Raw genomic sequence first — 14,712 nt, 5'->3', positions numbered from 1 at the left:
ATTGATTTGACACAGGACATACTATTCTCATCACTGTATGACATGTTCTATAAAATAAAGGATGGATGATTGGTCCTGGCAGGAGAGATGTTCATGAAGTGCCTTTCTTCCAGCCCCCTGCCTCAGCCCTGCTTTTGAACTGAGTTTTCTCAGTGGCAACTGCATCACAGCAGCTCCTGCTAAAGTGAGATTAAAGACAGAAGGGCCTCTTTCTGCTGTATAAGTGGGTGCTGTATTCTACCTGTACACAATCATTTGATACATGCAGAATGGCTTCTCAAGTTCAAGTTGAATTTGGGAAACCATATTTTCCACTGCACTCTGAATGATACTTTTGTCAATCTTATTTCTTTAAATCTGGTGTTTCCCAAAAGTCCATTGCAACTACACTTGGGCAGATGTTTCTTTGCACCCTATATAGTAATTTTCAGCAGTGTAAAACTGCTGATTATGACAACATTGGTAAATACTAGGGGAGGGGAAGAAAAATATTCTTGTCAGGGAAGACTTAGCAAAAAAGGAATTTTCTCTTAGTTAACACTAAAAGTCATCAGGAATTTGTACCTTGTAAAAAACTACATCTGTGTTTTTCTTGTATTTGCTCATTTTAAGTTTATTTTTAAAAGTTCTTACCGAAAACATTTAGATTATTTTACCTATAGAGACCTGGGAAACACAAGATCTAAACAAATATAACAAATCGCAAAGTAGTCACAGAGGCTAACTTTAGCTTAATGAACTAATCTTGTGTGTATTCAATAGAGAAGGAGTCAGAAAGGGAATCTCTGTGTTGAGGGTGATAGGGAAAAAATTATATTTGTGTTGGGGGTTTTTTTTGTGTTTTTTTTTTTAGCTGCACCTAGACTACAAAAAAAAACCAAACACCAACCCAAACACCCACCAAAAAAAAAAACCCAAACCAAAACAAAAACCCCAACAAAACAAACCCCAAACAACCTTCTGTGTGAACTGTAGGGAAGTCAGAACATCTTTGAGTCCTCGTCGTATCAATTTTTTCCAAGACCAAGTTAGTATGAAAGTAGTTATGATACTGACTGTAAATTCACTTACACAGGCATGACTGAACTTGAATGTATGTTAGTTTGAAGAGTGTTTCTAGGGAAGCTTGGTCTCTGCAACATTACCCACTTGTTACCCTTGAGTCTTTACTAAAAAAATAAAATAAAATGATTGAATACTTTTGTGTTGAAAGATGTTTAAAATGGGTTTTGTAACTGTCATGTTGAGATTTCTTATTGTACATGACTGATTTGAGATTTAATAATATTTCCAACAGCATAGCCAACTGGGAAGTAAAAATGGCTTTGCGCATAAACTGAAAAATTGTTTTTTGCTTCAAAGTGCTAAGTGTCTCTGTAATTGTATCAAAATGAAATACTGCTGCAGCTACAGTAAGATTGTGTAATGAAGCACAACTGATTATGCTATAGTTTTCCTAGTGTTAACATTATTATTCAAATGTAAATACTTGTGTATCTTGTGGGGTATATAGTAATGAAATTAATTTCTTTTTTTCTTCTGAGTGTTGTGCCTTTTAATTCAACATTTGGTATTAGATCATATTTTCAGATACCAGAGAGAGAAGTGCCTGCTTTAGAGTAATAGATTTTAAGGTCAGAGAGGGACCAGGGTCTATTAACCAGCAGCTCCTGCATTCAAGCACAGAGGCTCAGAGAGGGGGATTATTTTCAATAGCTAGTCCTTACAGATCCCGTCTAATAGAGAATGGAATAACTTCCTACCAGTTTTCATGCTAATTGCCTATGTGGCCACTTTTTCTAGTTTTCTTGCTTCAGTGTGTTTGAGGCCTTTTACCTAGACAGAGTTGTATAGCTGAATAATTCTCAGCTGTGAGGCTGGTCTCTCATTTTTCTTCCTTTCTTACCGATGAGCTGTACTAATACCTGCATCTGGAAGGGAAGGAAGGCTTCTACAGGGTACATTTGTCAGTACTTGGGAATCTAAGACATGATAGAAACCTAGGTATCTAAACAGTCAAATGAGTAAAAACTACCTTAATACTAAGACCAGAGAAATGTGTCCATTCTGAGAAGACTTTACACGGTGCCTGAAAGACTTGGGTAACTAGTAAATGCCATGTATGCCTTAGTGTCAAATATTATTTTCGATAGCTGGCTCCCAGAGAAAAGCAATGAAACTTGTGTGAAGCCACTGGTGTCTCTGTTGTGGGGGTGGGCTTTGGGGCAGGCAAGAGTTCAGAGCTTTGGAGCAGATGGGTCAGCTGGATGCTGACAATGAGTCAGAGTTCATGTGTGGGTGTGAAGTGCCCAGGACAAGCCACTGGGGATACAGCATGGCTGAGCCTGAGCCACCTTGAGGTCAGAGTTTAATACAATCTCTCAAAATGGAGCAGTGAATGAAACCAAATAAGGTCTGCATTTTTCTTAACAACTTTTTCCACTGACATTACTTGAAGGATTGGGATTTTTAATTAGAATTTTTTTTCTATTCTTTGGTGGAAAAGAAGGAAAATAAATTTCTGTTGTGGTAATATAAATATTTGCTTTTCTTCCTAGTCACTGTTGTGCTTCTTTTCTTGCACTTCTGCTTTCACATTCTGGCTCCCTCACATGAAATATCATCAACAGGATTACAACAATTTTCATGCTGAATTATTGGACTGTAGCACTGAAAAAGTCCCTTTTGCCCATATTTTCCTTGCTGATGGGATGAAGGGTTGGGGCAATGTGGGCACCGCTTGAAGGGAGAATCAATTATGGACAAAGATTTCTTAATAGAAAGGGCAGCTGTTTTAAGAACCTTCATAGAAGAGTACAGAAGGTAAGTTTTTCTCTCAAATAGCTTTAGAAGTCTAGAAATGCATTTTGCAGATAATAATGAGGACCATGTGTCAGGTCTCTGGATTTGGAGCTAACATTTTAATAATCATAGAATAATTAAGGTTGGAAAACACCTCTAGGATCATCATGTCCAACCATCAGCCCAACACTACCATGTCTCCTAAACCATGCCCTGAAGTGCAGCGTCAATACGTCTTTTGAATACCTCCAGGGATGGTGACTCCACCACCTCTCTGGGCAGCCTGTTCCAATGCATGACCACTCTTTCAGGAAAGACATTTTTCCTAATATCCAATCTCAACCACCCCTGATGCAGCTTGAAGCCATTTCCTCTCATCCTATCACTAGTGACCTTGGAGAAGAGACCAACACCCACCTCACTACAACCTCCTTTCAGGTAGCTGTAAAGAGCAATAAGGTCTTCCCTCAGCCTCCTCTTCTCCAGATTAAACAATCCCATTTCCCTCAACCTCTCCTCATAAAACCTGCTCTCCAGACCCTTCACCAACTTCATTGACCTTCTTTGGACATGCTCCGGCACCTCAATGTCTTTCTTGTAGTGAGGGGCCCAAAACTGAACACAGTATTCAGTGTGTGGCCTCACCACTACTGAGTACAGGGGCAAGATCACTTCCTTAGTCCTGCTGGCTACACTATTCCTGATACAAGCCAGGGTGTTGTTGGCCTTCTTGGCCACATGGGCACACTGCTGGCTCACGTTCAGCCTGCTGTCAGCCAGCACCCCCAGGTCCTTCTCTGCTGGGCAGCTCTCCAGCCACTCTTCCCCAAGCCCGCAGCATTGCATGGGGTTGTTGTGACCCAAGTGAAGGACCTGGCACTTAGCCTTGTTAAACCTCATACAGTTGGCCTCAGCCCATTGATCCAGCCTGTCCAGATCCCTCTGCAGAGCGATCCTACCCTCAAGCAGATTGACCCTCCCACCCAGCTTGGTGTCATCTGCAAACTTGCTGAGGGTACACTCAGTCCCCTCATCCAGTTCATTGATAAAGATACTAAACAAGACTGGCCCCAAAACTGAACACTGCTCATGACTGGCCGCCAACTGGATATACCTCTGTTCACCACAACTCTCTGGGCTTGGCCATCCAGCCAGTTTTTTAACCATTGAAAAGTACAGCCATCCAAGCCATGAGCCGCCAGCTTCTCTAGGAGGATACTGTGGGAGACAGTCTCAAAGGCTTTGCTAATATCCAGGTAGACAATATCCACAGCCTTTCTGTCATCCAATAGGTGGGTCATCCTGTCATTTTCTGTACTTGAACAATGAAGGAAAGAGTGATTTAGCAAACTAGTGTCATATTGACTTTAAATCAGCTGTTCCAGGTACTTAATCCCATGACCCTGCTTGCATAATCTTATGATCTTTCTTCACCGATTAAAGTTACTCATGCTTTCAAATGCAATACCAACCTTGGGCCTTCTTTGATGTTCATTTTTATAATGTGCTGCTCCAAGATTAATCTCTGTCTGTTTCTGTTGATATCCAGTGTGGTGGAGACTACCCTGTGATTTTCAGGATAAGCCTTTAATAAGCAAGGGAGCACTAGTGCTGTCAACAGAGTCATACAATAGTCCTCACTAGAATAGGAGAAGAACTCTTCATACAGCCATTTCTAACAAGGAGTGGGACACATTTGGGAAGCAAAGCGAGTGGAAGATTTTGGCACAGGATTTCTGAGCTCTCACCTGACATTGATATAAGGAGATAAGTAATAGCTCTTAACTGAAGAGTAACTTAGCATCTTTCCCTAGAGTGAAAGGGTGTTAACTACATTAACCAGAAACCCTGAAAAAGGCACTACTTAATAATAAGAAAAAGATTTTGCAGAAATGCAAAATCTCTTTTACAATTACTTTAAGATACTTATTGACACATCAGGAAGAAGTTGGCTTGATATGCAGAAGACAAGCACAACACCAAGATCACTTACTTGCTAATGAAACACTTGTTCTGAATGAGAATCCAGTTCTTGAAGGCTTTGTTCTGGCTGAGCGAGGTGGATTTCACTTACAGTTTCTGATATGCAGGCCTCATTCACACTTCTGTGCTTCACTATATAAATGTAGCATCAGATCTGGACTAGTGACAGGGAGTCATTTGCTCTACCCAACACAAACCAACTAAACCTGTGTCCTGGCTCTCCCTGTTGGTAGTGGAAATCAGCCTGTCCAGGGCACCTCAGTCAGATTACTTCTACAATGATGAGTGAATGAATCTTAGGATACTACACAGGTATCTTGGCCAAGTTAGGCACCTCACATAAAATGTTAGTTGGTGTGAATATGCATCTTAATGGTTCATCATTAATATAATAAGCATATGATTTCCTGGCACTGCAGAGATTTTGTGCAGTATGATAAAATACAGCTTGCTGCTGGGTTTGAGCCCAGGGATAATTGATACCTGTGAATCATAACTAAATTTTATAGCTAATTTATTTGGTCAGGACAGTGCTCATTCAGCATAACATCTAAGACTATGAGGAGATCAGGAAAAAGTATTCTGAAAAATGAGTATGACAAAGAACTAGATACCAATTCATTAAACTGTCTCAAAAATTCTACATTTAATTTGCCCTAATATAGAAATAGCATTTAAATTCATTGCTTCTAAATATTTCATATGCTTCTAATAACCTAATCTACAAATACATACTGTGCTGTGCCACCTCCCTCACCAAGATATATTCACAGAAATGTGAGCCTTTGGTCTTTCCTATTTTTACAGCATATGCTGTTATTTTCTTTTCCTAAAGCAAAACCGCCTAGGGCTGTTCTAGGGACATTGTTGCAAACTTTTTATTTAAGTTGAAACATTTATTTTTTTAAACTACAGAGTATTCGTCATTTGTACTTACATTTCATCCTCTATGTCCAGTTAGCTTTGTGTGGTGGTGGTCTCCATAGATGCTGCTAGATGAAGGGTTTGGCCTCATTCTGGTCTGCTCCAAAACCATAGAGGAAAGCTGCCAGTGACGTGACTTGGCTTTGGATCAGTCACTTTGACTGAAGAGTATTTTTTTTGTGTCAGATATTTTTCTGATCAATAAAATATTATTTTCTCCACTGTTTGGGATCTCAGAACCTGAGAATTATTTAAACATTTGAAGACTTTCTTCTTCTGTATTGATAATTTTTATTGCAGAATTCTTTTTGCTCTCATTAAATGAGAGTCTTTTTTTCACATTGTTATGGTAACAGGTAAATTAAACCTCTCTATCTTCTAGACCTTTGGTAATGTTAATTTCAGACTTCTTGGGCTTTTAAGTTGTCTTTAATGGTGAAATTTGAAAGCAAATGTGTATTGATTAGCATCAAATATGTGCCTCTTAGCATTCTCTCTGTCAAGCTTTACTTGCCAAAACCCATGTGGAGCTCCTAGTTTGGGAATTCAGCAGCCACATTTATTCTACTCTAATGAGGAAAGTTATAGTCATTAGGGTGGCTATTGTTTTTAATATTTAAACAAAATGTTGAAGGGATTATTGTTGCAGTATTATTCTTTCTGACAGAACCCACTGCTTAACTAGTTAATTGCTTCCTGTTTATTCCTCCATGTTTATTGATACAAATTGCTTTCAATATTCAAACAAAAGCTTGGTTGCAAACTTCTATTAACGCTGTTTAAATCTACATGTAATGCAGACACAGCATTATTTAAAATTCTAAGTTTGACTTTCTATTTTCAGACTTGTGTTGTAAAATACTTGGTTTTGTACTAAGTGGTTTACCAAAACAATGGAAACTAATGGGCATTTTTAGAAAATTTAGGAAATTTACAGGAAAAAACATACCTTGGAAGAACTGACCATTTGTGATTTAGTTTCTTTCAGCAAGCATGTATGTACATTATCTAAAACTGTACCTAGCTGAAACTTTCTGATCTGCTGAATAGTTCCTGAGCTGAAGAACTGTTTCATACAGATATTCAACAATATCTATGCATTATGTCCAATGAAAATATATTAACTTTATCTAAATATTATTGTAACTTAATGTACCATAACCGTAACATAACTTACTGTCATTAAAATACATCTTTGCTAGGGTATCACTGGTAGTGCGAATCTAATTTTCTTTAAGACACTATTCCAGTGTAAACATTTGTTTTTTTTGGGTTGTTTTTTTGTTTTTTTTTTAATCCCATTTCAAAGTAAGCCAAAGATATAGTTATATTTTGGAAAGCTAAATGGGGAGCAAAGCACACACAGAAAATCCTGAATCCTCTGTTTTTTATTTACTAAGAAAAGATAAATTTGTCTGTCTTCACAGTAGTCTTACAGCAATGAAGGAAAACCCTACGTACCTCATCAGTAGGCCTGACCAGATTCATTGTGACATTGTGATTGAGTTGAGATGTAAGTATATTATCTTGAGTAATTCCATGGACCTGGTTTTGCTTTACAAATGTTAATGTTTGTCTGCTTTGGAAATAGACTGGTATTACTCTGCAACTGCAGTTATAGCCTTAAAGCTGTTGCATGGGCAATTTGATCTGGAAGAGTTTGTAGCATCTTGACAAATTAGCTTAATTTAAGATCTGCTGATTTAAGAATAAGAATGTTGATATAGATATGGAGATTTACACTAATATATGGCCTATAAAAGCAACTATATCAATTAAGTACAATAGCATTACACTTTTCTAAGAAAATTATCAGTTTATGCGAGAACCCACGTCTGATAAACACATCACACAGATTTTGCTTATAAGTTCCTATTCTAAAAGCCAGTTTTTGCAGTTATTAATAACTCGCAGGTCTCTACATATTCTGAAGACTGACTAGGGATCTGTTATGACCAAACAAGAATCCACTTAATTGTTCTATTCAGTGTTTTATTTCAATGTCTTTCAGGTCTAGGGGAGTGAAAGGGGGAATTCTTCTGAGAATCTCATGATAAAACATGATAAAATTTCCAGTTACCCATTAAAAAAAAAATCTTAAATTCTTAAATTGAGTACTTACTATGGTCCTGCTAAAAATAAGTGTTTCTGTATGTCTTCTGAAGAACTTATGCAATACCATCTACTTTTTTCTTTATTTGCTGTTCCCTATATTTCTTTTACAGTTTTTCTTTTTCTTCTTATTTTACTCCTGTTGAAAGTTAAGATTTTGGTTTTGATCCTGTATTGTACCACCGCTTAAAATATTTGACTAGTTGCTACAACCCCTTAATGATATTTTCATGTGGTTTCTCACCTGTACATTTGTACCCAATTGTCTCAAAGACCTATAAGCACTTCTACAATTCATATATATCAGTGATAAATGCTGTATATAATTAAGATAGACAAAAATTAGAAATGCTCCAAAAACTTTTTAAAAAATTACGCAGTCATGGAACCAACAATGGGTTTGAACACCTAGCAATGAACATAGGAGGATGGGAATGGTCTCTACTTTGGGCATAGAGCAGGATGAAATATCTTTCCAAATCAGTCATGTGTAAGAGGGCATAGATGTCTTATTTAGCCTGAGGTTGGATACTAGTGCATCCCTGAAGAAACCATTGATATCGTATAATAATATAATGTTAACCACAAGTAGACTCATTTAGGCATTTTTTTAATTTGTGCCTAAAGTCACAGTTCTATTTCCAGGAAACCCATGTTTCTGGACAAATATCAGGCCAAGTCCAGGTATTTTATTTCCAACTGACAAATATTTTGGGGGGGTTTTGGAATTTTTTCATACATTGTATATCTGAAAATGGATGGAAAATTTTTGTATGAGCCTTCACACTTCCTCCTCTTTACATATTAGCAAAGGTGTACATGGCTGACCATGCTCAGTATTTCACAATACTCAATATTGTGAAATTTGTATTCAGTCTTTGTCTCTTCAAGCTAAGCTGAATTCTAGCCACTAGAATACAGTGGCTTTGGCTTCCAGACAGCAATTGTTTCCAGGCAGGAATTTACAGCATTGCAATGTAGTTTGTTTACCTTCAGGGTAGAATCAATGCAGGGCAGTTTTAACTCTGTTGTGCTTGTTAGTCATGGAGTATGGGTATACATTTGTTACAGCAGGACTCCTTTAATCCTGAACATTAGCAATCTGTAGTACCTCCCCCTTTGTCTATGACTGTATTTATTGGCAAACTTGATAATATTGCAAAGGGCACAGTTATTTATAATTATTCAGACATCTAAAACAGGATAATGCCTTGAGGTCAGCTTTTTGTTTTAAGTCATATGTTCTTATTTTGTGGAACAACTAAAATTATTCTGTTAAATTGATTAGAGTGTGAAATCAACACTTAGCAGTAAAGCATATATGCCCATATACTCAGTAGCCCCAGGTGTCTGGCATTTCTTAATTAAGGTATAGCAAGGATTTTCAGTGCATCGAAATACTTTATTATGTGGAGCATATTTTTGTTCAGCCAGAAACAGCCTCATTTAACTTTGTTTTAAGCAGAAGTAACTCCAGATTTCAGTAGCACTGACTTGTTTATCCTAGGGTTGAAGGATTCAGAAGGAAACAAAAAAAAGTGAGGTGAATGTGACTTGCCTCCTGAGGAGAAGTTATAATATCTTTAGTTATATTCTTAGCTGTGTGATTTCAGAATTTGTGCTTACAGAATTCCCAAATGGTTTTCAGGATGTTATCCAATAAAAGTTAAGCCTTTTATGTAAAGGAGCTTACAAAAAGGCTTAACTTGGTCATCCTTAGCTGCCTACAAGTAATTCTTTCAAGAGTTTCTGGCAAGGCAAAAGCCAGATGTAGGTGGGAAGTTGTAGTGATAACTCTGATGAGGAGTTTGGGGTTTGTTTCCCCACCCCCTTCAAATTCTTGTTCAGTTTAAAGGGGTAGAAAAAAAAAGATTAGCTATATTAGGCTACCTCAGTAGATTCACTAAGGAGAAAATAATTATTACAAGCTAGCAAGAGAGTACATGAGAAAGAAGTAGAAGTATGTGCATCAATCCTGACAAAGGACACAGACAATATCAAAGAACACCATTTTGGGACATCATTTAAATTTAAATTTAACCCCATGGTTTGAATTCATCAATAATGTTAGAACATCAAAAGATATGTTTGATAAATACAAACACAAAACTAAAGGCAATTGTTATGCCTCAGCAGTAACAGCAAATGTCTTGCTCAAACCTTGTAATTAATGCAGTTATGGGGAAAAGAAAAAAAAGGCCACCACCTATCATACTACATACTGTTTAAAGTGGATTGAATTAATGGAGATGTCTATTTATATGGTCTGATTCTACCATCCCACTCCCCTTATTTGAGATGTGTGAAATCTCGTTTGCTTTCTTTGATAGATACATAAGGTAACACAAGTGGCTTATAAAGTAGTTGGAGTTATTTGTCAGTTAACCTGTTCCTGAACCATTATTCTGAACCTGTCAGAAGTTATAACTTAAATATTTATAAAGTGCAATCTATGAAAGATTAAGTTATATTTATTAGTGTCATGCCACAACTGTTCAAAATATTTTGATGCATGTGGTAACTTTTACCTTATTTTACTTGCCAGTATTCATATGCACAACATCTATTCTAAAGAGTTTGCCCTTCAATTGCAAAAGGAAACCTATTTCCAGGTGTTCCACAGGCCTTCATCCATTTGTGTGTCATGTAAACATTATGACTGTGGTCACATAAGATTTGATTCATAGTCTTTAATAATTATAATGTCAAATAAAATACGTAAGGTATAGAATTTGATAACTTAAGGCTCTTTCATTCTTGTTTAGAGATTAGTATTACTTGTTGGTTATATTAATGCATATTGGACCTGTTTCACAAGGTGTTTTCCGAAGCCTGAATCTCATGAAAACAAAGCAAAGTTTTATCTAGATAACAGTTGAAAGTTATCAATGTGTGGCCTAGCATACCAGCTACAAATAGCATAACTGCATTTGTTCTTGTTTTCATTGACTGTTACATGAGATTTGCCTTTGGTGTCATTGTGAAAGGGTTCTTGGAAATCTTGGTAGTTTCTAATTGAAAAGGAATGAAATACAAAGATCTTTATTCAATATACTGTGTTTTCACTGAAACTTTAGATTTTCAGCATGTTACTTAAAGGGGTGTTTATGATATCTCTCATGCTATGGCCCTGGTTAATCACATACCTGCTGCGCTACCTCTTTCTACAATAAACAACCTTCAGAATAGTCTTTTAGTTAGAGTTTAGGGTAAATGACACTGTAGATGGCACAAACTCCATGGGACGTAACCACTTCCTGCGTATGTACGAACTCGATATGGAACAGGTTTTTTTCTTCTGTCTAAGGGCAACTGGAGATTGTTATGCTTATTTATTTATCTGCAAAAGAACACTCACCTAATCCACTTATAATGCCATGTTTATGCTGGAACGACTTGAAAAAAAAGATCCTCAGAAGAGCTCCCCAAAGAATCTCTAGTAACCTAATTGTATTTCAAGGAATGATTTAAAAACTGAAGAATTTCCTTCTGATATGTTCACAACTTCTTTCATTGTAAGCCTTCCAGTCCACTCCCCTTTGAAAGTAATATTTTTCAAAAGATATCTCAGTACTCTTTAATAAAAGAGCATTTAACATTCCCAAAGTAGATCTATTTAATCTAAGCTACACTGTAAAATGATTCAATGGCACTGCTAATCCCCTGTTGACTTAGGTGACAGAACTCTCCATTCTCCGTGTTTCTTCTTGTTTTCCATGTAGATCACCCATGTCACAGATTACTGGGATGGCTACCTTAGCTATGAATATTTCAACAAAATTAGATGGCTCATATTTCAAGAAATGTACAAAATCTGAAGGTGAATAGAAACAAAGATAAAGAGTTCATAAATGAATTAGGATAAAAATAAAGAAAAGGCTTCTCTATTAGGAGGAACCAGCCTTCTATAGGAGACAAAATAAAATGTATAGATGATTCATGCGGTACAGTGCCTAAGGAATTATAGTAAATGCTCCTTAAACAATAAGCCATTGCATGGAATATTTGTTTCTTACTAGAGTGTTGACCACAATTACATTTCAGGCTGTCTGGGTGTAAATTACCATGTGGTGATGACTAAGGCTTTTCTTTGGGTTACCACTACATTTCAAGATTTAGCAAAAGAGCTTCTCAGAGATCCATGGGGTCCGAGTTCCGTTTTATCTTTGATAAGATCTGTGGTGTAATATGCTCATGAAAACAACTACAGGGGAAAAAAAATCTGAAACTTCAGCAGGTTTGGTGGTTTTTTGTTGTTGTTATTGCTGGTTTGTTTTTTTTTTAATCTTTTGCCTTGTACCTGTGCTGATGCTGGCAGCAAGGGAATTCTGAACTAGTGGGTTTATGGCATTGCCCTTAAACCTAGTCAGGTCAAATTGGTATCTAAGTTTCAAGTTGGCAAATCACATAATGATTTTATATGATGTCATAAATGTGTATTTGCAGTTTAGTGACTATTTATGTCTCCTAAGTTTTCACAAGAGAGTAAATTAAAAGTCAGAAGGATGACAGCAGCATCCATAAGTTCGGGTTGCAAAAATGATATGCATGACATTTCTATTCTGCTTTTGAGTGGTCTTACATGCTTGGGAGAAGAGACAGCAGGGCTAGGGGGTTGTAGAATAGAACACAGTGTGGCTACAAACTGGATTTTTAGTGTTAAACTTCGCCTTTGCTTCTGTGGTAGAGCAACAATCTGCATTTGTAGATTTAGATCTCCACTGCTTTTTCTCAAGACTTCAGGTAACCCCCAATGATATTTACTAAAGCATACATATGGCTCCCAGAGACATCTGCAGGAAGTATATGTCTAACTCTAGAGGAAATTTCACTCAATTCAGGAGGAGAATTCACTGAATAGATAAATTAATGTTTCGCAAAGTGAGGTATTTTTTAGTTTAAAAGCAAACAAATTAAGAGACCTTAGAAACCCTGGAAATGCAAATGATGAGATCACAGAATCACAGAATGGTAGAAGTTTGAAGGGGCCTCTGGAGATCATCTTGTCCAACCCCCCTGCTTGAGCAGGCACACCCAGAGCAGGGGGCACAGGAACGCATCCAGGGTGGTTTTGAATGTCTCCAGGGGAGGAGACTCCACAACCTCCAGGCTGAACAAACCCACGTCCCTCAGCCTTTCTACATAAGGCAGATGCTCCAGTCCCCTGATCATCTTGGTAGGTCTCTGTTGGACTTGCTCGAGCAGTTCCCTGTCCTTCTTAAACTAGGGATCTCAGAACTGGACACAGTACTCCAAATATGGTCTCACTAGGGCAGAGTAGAGGGGAAGGATAACCTCCCTCGACCTGCTGGCCACACTCTTTTTAATGCAGCCCAGAACACCATTGGTCTTCTTGGCCACAAGGGCACAGTGCTGGCTCAGGGTCAGCTTGCTGTCCACCAGCATTGCCAGGTCCTTCTCAACAGAGCTGCTTTCCAGTAGTTCAGCCCCCAACCTGTACCGGTGCATGGGGTTGTTCCTCCCCAGGTGCAGGACCTTGCACTTGCTTTTGTTGAATTTCAAGAGGTTCCCCTCAGCCCAGCTCTGCAGCCTGTCCAGGTCTCACTGGATGGCAGCACAGCCTTCTGGTGTATCAGCCCCTCCTCCCAGCTTGGTATCATCAGCAAACTCGCTGAGGTTACACTCCGTCCCTTCTGGACTTTGATGAATATATTGAATATATGAATCTCAATATATGAATATATTGAGATTAGCATGTAAAGTCTGTATTGCTGTCTATGTCTATTTTGAAACCTTTTATGCAAAATATTCCTGTTTTGTTGTGGTTCATAGGCTCACCTACTTGGGATTCAACCCAGAATGTTGTTTAAAAACCTAAATTTTCCTGAAATGACAAGGATGCAAGAGTGCCCTGTGCAATGTCACTTTGAGCCCATACATTTTTTTTCATACACTGAGCATTGCACTGAAATACTTATTCTTACATTACCATACATAGTGCTCCCTGAGTATCTTCCCAGTCGCTTCTTCCATAAAACATTACAACTAATGAATTATGCTTCTGACTGTTTATTATGGGTGATGTTATGACATGTCCCTTTGGGTTTTGCATAGCTCTTTAACTTTTACATGAATTGGCTTTGCACAGAACATCTGCACTTCTAGGCAATCTATCAGTCTGTGAGGATAACTGCCATGTTGCAAAGAGACTTCATGTTTCAGTTTTTATTCTGAAATACTCCTTGTGTGTATATGCGCACATGAGCACATACTCCTTGCTCTCTTGGAGAATACTCAACACAGTAGGAGAGAACAAGAACGATTTGTAGGTAACCTGTTGGAAGAAAATGTGACCTATAACCTTAAAAAGCATGAGACATTCAGGACAAATCTGTTTTTTGCCTTCCTGTTTCTTCCACTGTCCAGCCAGTTTCTTGTGCCTCTTAGTTCTTCTATTCTGGTTCATGTTGCTTTTGGCTCTTATACTCTTCAGGAAAAACATGCCGCTTGCAGCAAATTCATCTTGCCAGCCTGACTCCAGGGGAATAGAAGATGAGCACCAAAAGCTGTGAGTTGTTGGGGGTGTCAGCTGGAGTGACGTCTGGCTGGGAAAGGGTGTCTTCCAGCTGTTCAGTTGGAGCCAAACTGTGCATTCATCTTGGCAGTGACATCAGCATCTTTGGCAGAGCAATGCTTTGTCTCTTCCTTAGAGAAGTCTAGGTGAGCCAGTTATGCAAGTCAGCTGCGGGTAGCTGGGATTTGGAAGACAAGCTTGTCCGGGGAAGTCCCAGTCTCTACAGTCTCCGTCTACACGGAAGATGTGAAAAAAACATACCAGGGGAGCACTTGGTGTGCAAGGACAGTGTTGCATTTCTGCCTTGGTGCAAGAAGCTTGCTAGGTAATGAAGAATAAAAAACTTGGATTGGTTT

The sequence above is a fragment of the Phalacrocorax aristotelis genome, chromosome 2 (genome assembly GCF_949628215.1).
Source record: "Phalacrocorax aristotelis chromosome 2, bGulAri2.1, whole genome shotgun sequence".
Lineage (NCBI taxonomy): Eukaryota > Metazoa > Chordata > Aves > Suliformes > Phalacrocoracidae > Phalacrocorax > Phalacrocorax aristotelis.
Note: the sequence above shows the minus strand (reverse complement) of the source record.